Below are 9,690 nucleotides of genomic sequence, written 5' to 3'. Positions count from 1 at the left end.
GAGTAGGACAAAAGAAAAAAGAATAAACAGAGACAAAAGAACAGGGACGGGACCTGCACCAGTGCGAGGGAGCTGTGAAGGAGGAAAGGTTTCCACACACTAGGAAGCCCCTTCGCGGGCGGAGACTGCAGGTGGCGGAGGGGGGAAGCTTTGGAGCCACGGAGGAGAGCACAGCAACAGAGGTGCGGAGGGCAAAGCAGAGAGATTCCCGCACAGAGGATAGGTGCCGACCGGAACTCACCAGCCCGAGAAGCTTGTCTGCTCACCTGCCGGGGCAAGTGGGGCTGGGAGCTGAGGCTCCGGCTTCAGTCAGAGCCCAGGGAGAGGACTGGCGGCGTGAACACAGCCTGAAGGGGTTAGTGCAACATGGTTAGCCAGGAGGGAGTCCGGGGAAAAGTCTGGACCTGCCAAAGAGGCAAGAGACATTTTCTTCCCTCTTTGTTTCCTGGTGCGCGAGGAGAGGGGATTAAGAGCGCTGCTTAAAAGAGCTCCAGAGACGGGGGCGAGCCGCGGATAACAGCGCGGACCCCAGAGACGGGCATGAGACGCTAAGGCTGCTGCTGCTGCCACCACCAAGAAGCCTGTGTGCAAGCACAGGTCACTATCCATACCTTCCTTCTGGGGAGCCTGTGCAGCCCGCCACTGCCAGGGTCCCGGGATCCAGGGCCAACTTCCCTGGGAGAACGCACGGCGGGCCTCAGGCTGGTGCAACGTCCCGTTGGCCTTTGCTGCTGCAGGCTACCCCGCACTCCATACCCCTCCCTCCCCCCAGCCTGAGTGAGCCAGAGCTCCCAAGTCAGTAGCTTCTTTAACCCCGTCCTGTCTGAGTGAAGAACAGACAGCCTCCAGCGACCTACACGAAGAGGCGGGGCCAAATCCAAAGCTGAGCCCCAGGAGCTGTGCGAACCAAGAAAGGAAAGGAAAATCTCTCCCAGCAGCCTCAGCAGCAGCGGATTAAATCTCCACCAGCAACGTGATGTACCCTGCATCTGTGGAATATATGAATAGACAACAAATCATCCCAAATTGAGGAGGTGGACCTTGAGAGCAAGATTTATTATTTTTCCCCTTTTCCTCTTTTTGCGAGTGTGTATGCTTCTGTGTGAGATTTTGTCTGTATAGCTTTGCTTTCACCATTTGGGGTTCTGTCGGTCTGTTTTCTTTTTGTTTTTTTATTTACTTTTAAAAAAAATTTATTTTATTTTATTTTATCTTACTTTATTTTATTTTACTCCCTTCCTTCCTCCTTTCCCTCCTTCCTTCCTTCCTTCCTTCCTTCCTTTCTTTCTTTCTTTCTCTCTCTCCCTCTCTTTCTCTCTCTCTTTCTTTCTTTCTTTTCTTCTTTTTCTCCCTTTTATTCTGAGCCACGTGGATGAAAGGCTCTTGGTGCTGCAGCCGGGAGTCAGTGCTGTACCTCTGAGGTGGGAGAGCCAACTTCAGGACACTGGTCCACAAGAGACTTCCCAGCTCCAAATATTATCGAACGGTGAAAATCTCCCAGAGATCTCCATCTCAACATGAGCACCCAGCTTCACTGAACGACCAGCAAGCTACAGTGCTGGACACCCTATGCCAAACAACTAGAAAGACAGGAACACAACCCCACCCATTAGCAGAGAGGCTGCCTAAAATCATAGTAAGTCCACAGACACCCCAAAACACACCACCAGACGTGGACCTGCCCACCAGAAAGACAAGATCCAGCCTCATCCACCAGAACACAGGAACTAGTCCCCTCCACCAGGAAGCCTACACTACCCACTGAACCAACTTTAGCCACTGGGGACAGACACCAAAAACGACGGGAACTACGAACCTGCAGCCTGAAAAAATGAGACCCCAAACACAGTAAGATAAGCAAAATGAAAAGACAGAAAAACACACCACAGATGAAGGAGCAAGATAAAAACCCACCAGACCTAACAAACGAAGAGGAAATAGGCAGTCTACCTGAAAAAGAATTCAGAATAATGATAGTAAAGATGATCCAAAATCTTGGAAATAGAATAGACAAAATGCAAGAAACATTTAACAAGGACCTAGAAGAACTAAAGATGAAACAAGCAACGATGAACAACACAGTAAAAATGAAATGAAAAATACTCGAGATGGGATCAATAGCAGAATAACTGAGGCAGAAGAACGGATAAGTGACCTGGAAGATAAAATAGTGGAAATAACTACTGCAGAGCAGAATAAAGAAAAAAGAATGAAAAGAACTGAGGACAGTCTCAGAGACCTCTGGGACAACCTTAAACGCACCAACATTCGAATTATAAGGGTTCCAGAAGAAGAAGAGAAAAAGAAAGGGACTGAGAAAATATTTGAAGAGATTATAGTTGAAACTTCCCTAATATGGGAAAGGAAATAGTTAATCAAGTCCAGGAAGCACAGAGAGTCCCATACAGGATAAATCCAAGGAGAAATACGCCAAGACACATATTAATCAAACTGTCATAAATGAAATACAAAGAAAACATATTAAAAGCAGCAAGGGAAAAACAACAAATAACACACAAGGGAATGCCCATAAGGTTAACAGCTGATCTTTCAGCAGAAACTCTGCAAGCCAGAAAGGACTGGCAGGACATATTTAAAGTGATGAGAAAAACCTGCAACCAAGATGACTCTACCCAGCAAGGATCTCATTCAGATTTGATGGAGAAATTAAACCTTTACAGACAAACAAAAGCTGAGAGAGTTCAGCACCACCAAACCAGCTTTACAACAAATGCTAAAGGAACTTCTCTAGGCAAGAAACACAAGAAAAGCAAAAGACCTACCTACAATAACGAACCAAAAACAATTTAGAAAATGGGAATAGGAACATACATATCGATAATTACCTTACATGTAAATGGACTAAATACTCCCACCAAAAGACACAGATTGGCTGAATGGATACAAAAACAAGACCCATATACATGCTGCCTACAAGAGACCCACTTCAGACCTAGAGACACATACAGACTGAAAGTGAGGGGATGGAAAAAGATATTCCATGCAAATGGAAACCAAAAGAAAGCTGGAGTAGCAATTCTCATATCATACAAAATAGACTTTAAAATAAAGACTATTACAAGAGCCAAAGAAGGACACTACATAATGATCAAGGGATCGATGCAAGAAGAAGATATAACAATTGTAAATATTTATGCACCCAACATAGGAGCATCTCAATACATAAGGCAAATACTAACAGCCATCAAAGGGGAAATCGACAGTAACACATTCATAGTAGGGGACTTTAACACCCCACTTTCACCAATGGACACATCATCCAAAATGAAAATAAATAAGGAAACACAAGCTTTAAATGGTACATTAAACAAGATGGATTTAATTGATATTTATAGGACATTACATCCAAAAACAACAGAATACACATTTTTTCTCAAGTGCTCAAGGAACATTCTCCAGGATAGATCATACCTTGGGTCAGAAATAAAGCCTTGGTAAACTTAAGAAAATTGAAATTGTATCAAGTATCTTTTCCAACCACGACGCAATGAGACTAGATATCAATTACAGGAAAAGATCTGTAAAAAATACAAACACATGGAGGCTAAACAATACACTACTTAATAATGAAGTGATCACTGAAGAAATGAAAGAGGAAATAAAAAAATACCTAAAAACAAACGACAATGGAGACACGACAGCCCAAAACCTATGGGATGCAGCAAAAGCAGTTCTAAGAGGGAAGTTTATAGCGATACAATCCTACCTTAAGAAACAGGAAACATCTCGAATAAACAACCTAACCTTGCACCTAAAGCAATTAGAGAAGAACAGAAAAACCTCAAAGTTAGCAGAAGGAAAGAAATCCTAAAAATCCGATCAGAAATAAATGAAAAAGAAATGAAGGAAATGATAGCAAAGATGAATAAAACTAAAAGCTGGCTCTTTGAGAAGATAAACAAAATTTATAAACCATTAGCCAGACTCATCAAGAAAAAAAGGGAGAAGACTCAAATCAATAGAATTAGAAATGAAAAAGGAGAAGTAACAACAGACACTGCAGAAATAAAAAAGATCATGAGAGATTACTACAAGCAACTCTATGCCAATAAAATGGACAACCTGGAAGAAATGGACAGATTCTTAGAAATGCATAACCTGCCAAGACTGAATCAGGAAGAAATACAAAATATGAACAGACCAATCACAAACACTGAAATTGAAACTGTGATTAAAAATCTTCCAACATAGGGAGGGTGGGAGGGAGGGAGATGCAAGAGGGAAGACATATGGGAACATATGTTTATGTATGACTGATTCACTTTGTTATAAAGCAGAAACTAACACACCATTGTAAAGCAATTATACCCCAATAAAGATGTTAAAAAAAAAATCTTCCAACAAACAAAAGCCTAGGACCAGATGGCTTCACAGGCGAATTCTATCAAACATTTAGAGAAGAGCTCACATGTATCCTTCTCAAACTCTTCCAAAATATAGCAGAGGGAGGAACACTCTGAAACTCATTCTACATGGTCATCATCACCTTGATACGAAAACCAGACAAGGATGTCACCAAGAAGGAAAACTACAGGCCAATATCACTGATGAACATAGATGCAAAAATCCTCAACAAAATACTAGCAAACAGAATCCAACAGCACATTAAAAGGATCACACACCATGGTGAAGTGGGGTTTATTCCAGGAATGCAAGGATTCAATATATGCAAATCAATCAACATGATACACCATATTAACAAATTGAAGGAGAAAAACCATATGATCATCTCACTAGATGCAGAGAAAGCTTGTGACAAAATTCAACACCCATTTATGATAAAATCCCTGGAGAAAGTAGGCATAGAGGGAACTTTCCTCAACATAATAAAGGCCATATATGACAAACCCACAGCCAACATCGTCCTCAATGGTGAAAAACTGAAAGCATTTCCACTAAGATCAGGAACAAGACAAGGTTGCCCACTCTCACCACTCTTATTCAACATAGTTTTGGAAGTTTTGGCCACAGCAATCAGAGAAGAAAAGGAAATAAAAGGAATCCAAATCGGAAAAGAAGTGGTAAAGCTGTCACTGTTTGCAGATGACATGATACTATACATAGAGAATCCTAAAGATGCTACCAGAAAACTACTAGAGCTAATCAATGAATTTGGTAAAGTAGCAGGATACAAAATTAATGCACAGAAATCTCTGACATTCCTATACACTAATGATGAAAAATCTGAAAGTGAAATCAAGAAAACATTTCCATTTACCGTTGCAACAAAAAGAATAAAATATCTAGGAATAAACCTACCTAAGGAGACAAATGACCTGTATGCAGAAAATTATAAAACACTGGTGAAAGAAATTAAAGATGATACAAATAGATGGAGAGATATACCATGTTTTTGGATTGGAAGAATCAACATTGTGAAAATGACTCTACTACCCAACGCAATCTACAGATTCAGTGCAATCCCTATCAAACTACTACTGGCATTTTTCACAGAACTAGAACAAAAAAATTCACAATTTGTATGCAAACACAAAAGACCCCGAATAGCCAAAGCAATCTTGAGAACGAAAAACGGAGCTGGTGGAATCAGGCTCCCTGACTTCAGGCTATAATACAAAGCTACAGCAATCAAGACAGTATGGTACTGGCACAAAAACAGAAAGATAGATCAATGGAACAGGATAGAAAGCCCAGAGATAAACCCACGCACATATGGACACCTTGTCTTTGATAAAGTAGGCAGGAATGTACAGTGGAGAAAGGACAGCCTCCTCAATAAGTGGTGCTGGGAAAACTGGACAGGTACATGTAAAAGTATGAGATTAGATCACTCTCTAACACCATACACAAAAATAAGCTCAAAATGGATTAAAGACCTAAATGTAAGGCCAGAAACTATCAAACTCTTAGACGAAAACATAGGCAGAACACTCTAAGACATGAATCACAGCAAGATCCTTTTTGACCCACCTCCTAGAGAAATGGAAATAAAAACAAAAATAAACAAATGGGACCTAATGAAACTTCAAAGCTTTTGCACAGCAAAGGAAGCCATAAACAAGACCAAAAGACAACCCTCAGAATGGGAGAAAATATTTGCAAAGGAAGCAACTGACAAAGGATTAATCTCCAAAATTTACAAGGAGCTCATGCAGCTCAATAACAAAAAAACAAACAACTCAATCCAAAGATGGGCAGAAGACCTAAATAGACATTTCTCCAAAGAAGATATACAGACTGCCAACAAACACATGAAAGAATGCTCAACATCATTAATCATTAGAGAAATGCAAATCAAAGCTACAATGAAATATCATCTCACACCAGTCAGAATGGCCATCATCAAAAAATCTAGAAACAATAAATGCTGGAGAGGGTGTGGAGAAAAGAGAACACTCTTGCACTGCTGGTGGGAATGTGAATTGGTACAGCCCCTATGGAGAACAGTATGGAGGTTCCTTAAAAAACTACAAATAGAACTACCATATGACCCAGCAATCCCACTACTGGGCATATACCCTGAGAAACCAAAATTCAGAAAGAGTCATGTACCAAAATGTTCATTGCAGCTCTATTTACAATAGCCAGGACATGGAAACAACCTAAGTGTCCATCATCAGATGAATGGATAAAGAAGATGTGGCACATATATACAATGGAATATTACTCAGCCATAAAAAGAAACAAGACTGACGTATTTGTAATGAGGTGTATGGACCTAGAGTCTGTCATACAGAGTGAAGTAAGTCAGAAAGAGAAAGACAAATACCATATGCTAACACATATATATGGAATTTAAGGGAAAAAAAGGTCATGAAGAACCTAGGGGTAAGACAGGAATAAAGCCACAGGCCTACTAGAGAATGGACTTGAGGATATGGGGAGGGGGAAGGGTAAGCTGTGACAAAGTGAGAGAGTGGCATGGACATATATACACTACCAAATGTAAAATAGATAGCTAGTGGGAAGCAGCTGCATAGCACAGGGAGATCAGCTCGGTGCTTTTTGACCACCTAGAGAGGTGGGATAGGGAGGGTGGGAGGGAGGGAGATGCAAGAGGGAAGAGATATGGGAACATATGTATATGTACAACTGATTCAGTTTGTTATAAAGCAGAAACTAACACACCATTGTAAAGCAATCCAATAAAGATATAAAAAAAAATGCACAGACACAAAATATTCTCCACCGTGGGCCAACCTGGTATTAAGTGCCTCCTGAGAAGATACAATATGAAGTAAGCGGTATCCTCTATGTCCGGTTATTGCTGAAATTATTTAACCTGAATAATGGTTTATATAATTTATATAATTAATAATTTATATAATCATAATTATATAATTATATATAATTATATAATTATATATAATTATATATAATTATATAATTATATATAATTATATAATTATATAATATATTTAATATATAAAATTATATAATTAGATATATAATATATATAATATATAATATATATAATTACATATAATTATATACAATTATATAATTAATAAGTTTATATAATTAATAATTTAACCTTTCATGTGGAAAGAGCAGATGAATCCAGATATTCTGTGGGATATTCTATAAGAAACTGGCCTGGACTCTTGAAAAGTATTGGTGTAATCTCAAACACACAAAAAATCTAGGGGTACTATTTTAGATTAAAAGAGGTTAAAGTGCTAAAACAACCAAACGTAATACACAAACCTTAATTAGATACTGGGATCAAAAAATCAGAGCAGGTCTAAGAACATTTTGGGCTCAATTGGAAAATTTGTATATAGGGTATCTTTGATGGTATTATTGAATTAGTAAGTTTTCTTAGGTGTGATAACAGTATTGTGGTTATGCAGGAGAATGTCCTTATTCTAGTAGATGAGTGCTGAAGTTTTTAGGGGTGAGCTGTTATACTGCCTGCAAGAAGATGTACACATATACATATAAAGAGAAGTAGAACAAATTTGGCAAAATATTAAGAGTGTATGGGCTTTCATTGTACTATTTTTTCAACTGTTCTGAATTTTGAAAAATGGAAAAATGAAAATTTTGGGGAAATACATGCATGTAAAACAACAATACATATTTTGCAAGAACACATATAAACAAAAAGATATGCATAAAACACTTTAAAATGCTTGCCTACATGAAGGAAATGAGAGTGGGAAGTAGAGATGAAAGAGAATTTAAAAAACAACAAAGACCTCTCCCTAAAGTAACACTCACTCATTGAATACATGGAAAACAAAGAAAAGCACAATGAAGAAAACTAAATTCATTGATAATTTCATTTTCTCTGTCAGCAGTTCTCAAAATGTGTTACCTGGACTAGCAGCAGCAGCAGCTTCATCGTCATCATCATTTTCTTCTTCATCTTCTTCTTCATCACCACCACCACCACCACCACCACCACCACCTGAGAACTTGTTAGAAATGCAATACAGACTTAACTAAAACACAATTCTGGGTGTGGGGCCCAGCATCTGGTATTTTAACAAGCTCTCCCAAGTGATTCTGCTGCAGCCCAGGTTTGAGAACCACTGATCTAGATTTAGACACCATTAATTTTGTTATAGATCCTCACAGTCTTTCTAAAAAAATATGAAATACTTCAGGCATACAAATAAGTATGAAGAATAATATAGCACACACCCATGTACCTATTACCCAGATAAAATATTAGACAGTCAAAGTCCCCTGTGTATTTTTCTCTCATTTTGTTCCCTAGAGATAATCACCATTCTGCATTTGGTGTTTAATTCCTTTGTTTAAAAAATATTGTTTACATAGCTATGTAATTGATAAACAACATAGTGCACTGTTTTCTAGTTTTAAAAAATCTATATAAATGGTCTCACACATCATGTATCCTTCCACAACTTGCATTTTATCACAGCAGTATGTTTCTGAAATTAATCTGGATTGATATAACCAATTCTGGTTCATTTTTTTTTTACTGTTGTATATAGTAGTCTGTTGTGTGGCTACACCACTATTTATTTATTCTCCTTTTGGTGAACTTTTAGATTGTTGAGATTTTTTTCTCTATTACTAACAGTTCTGTGATGAATATTCTTTTCTTGATTGTTTTCCTTTTATCTTTATTTTGCAATGAATATTCTTGCACATGCCTCCTTGTGCATATGTTTAAGAATTTCTCTAGGACTTAACATACATATATATATATATATATACACACACACACACACACACACACACACACATACACACACACACATCTCTAACAGAATTGCTGGGTCCCAGGGCCATCTTTAACTATTCTGATTGTTTAACTATTCTTAATTGTTTTCCAAAGTAGTAATACCAATTTTCATTCCTATCAAAGACTTCATCACAAATTTTTTCCTCATGGTTTGTGCATTTCGGACTTTGTTTAAAAAGTCCTTCCACAGTCCTAGGTCACAAAGATATTCTCCACCCTCTCATGTGGAAATAAATAGGGATCCAGTTTTATTTTTCTCGTTATGGTGAGCCAAATTTCCCAGCACTATCTACTAAAATGTCCATTTCCCATTGATTTGTGGTGTAGGCCCGTAAACTTACCCGTTTAACAAACATTTGCTGAAGCGTGCCTTGTACCAGTCTTGGGCTGGGTCCTGCTGAGGGCGCGAAGATAGATGGCTCCTAGTCTCAGGGAGTTCACTCTCCTGTGAGGAGATACAGCCACATAAATGATTATAATACTAAGTG

This window comes from Lagenorhynchus albirostris, chromosome X, assembly GCF_949774975.1.
Source record: "Lagenorhynchus albirostris chromosome X, mLagAlb1.1, whole genome shotgun sequence".
NCBI lineage: Eukaryota > Metazoa > Chordata > Mammalia > Artiodactyla > Delphinidae > Lagenorhynchus > Lagenorhynchus albirostris.
The sequence above is the reverse complement of the archived record's forward strand: the minus strand, read 5'-3'. Positions refer to the sequence as shown.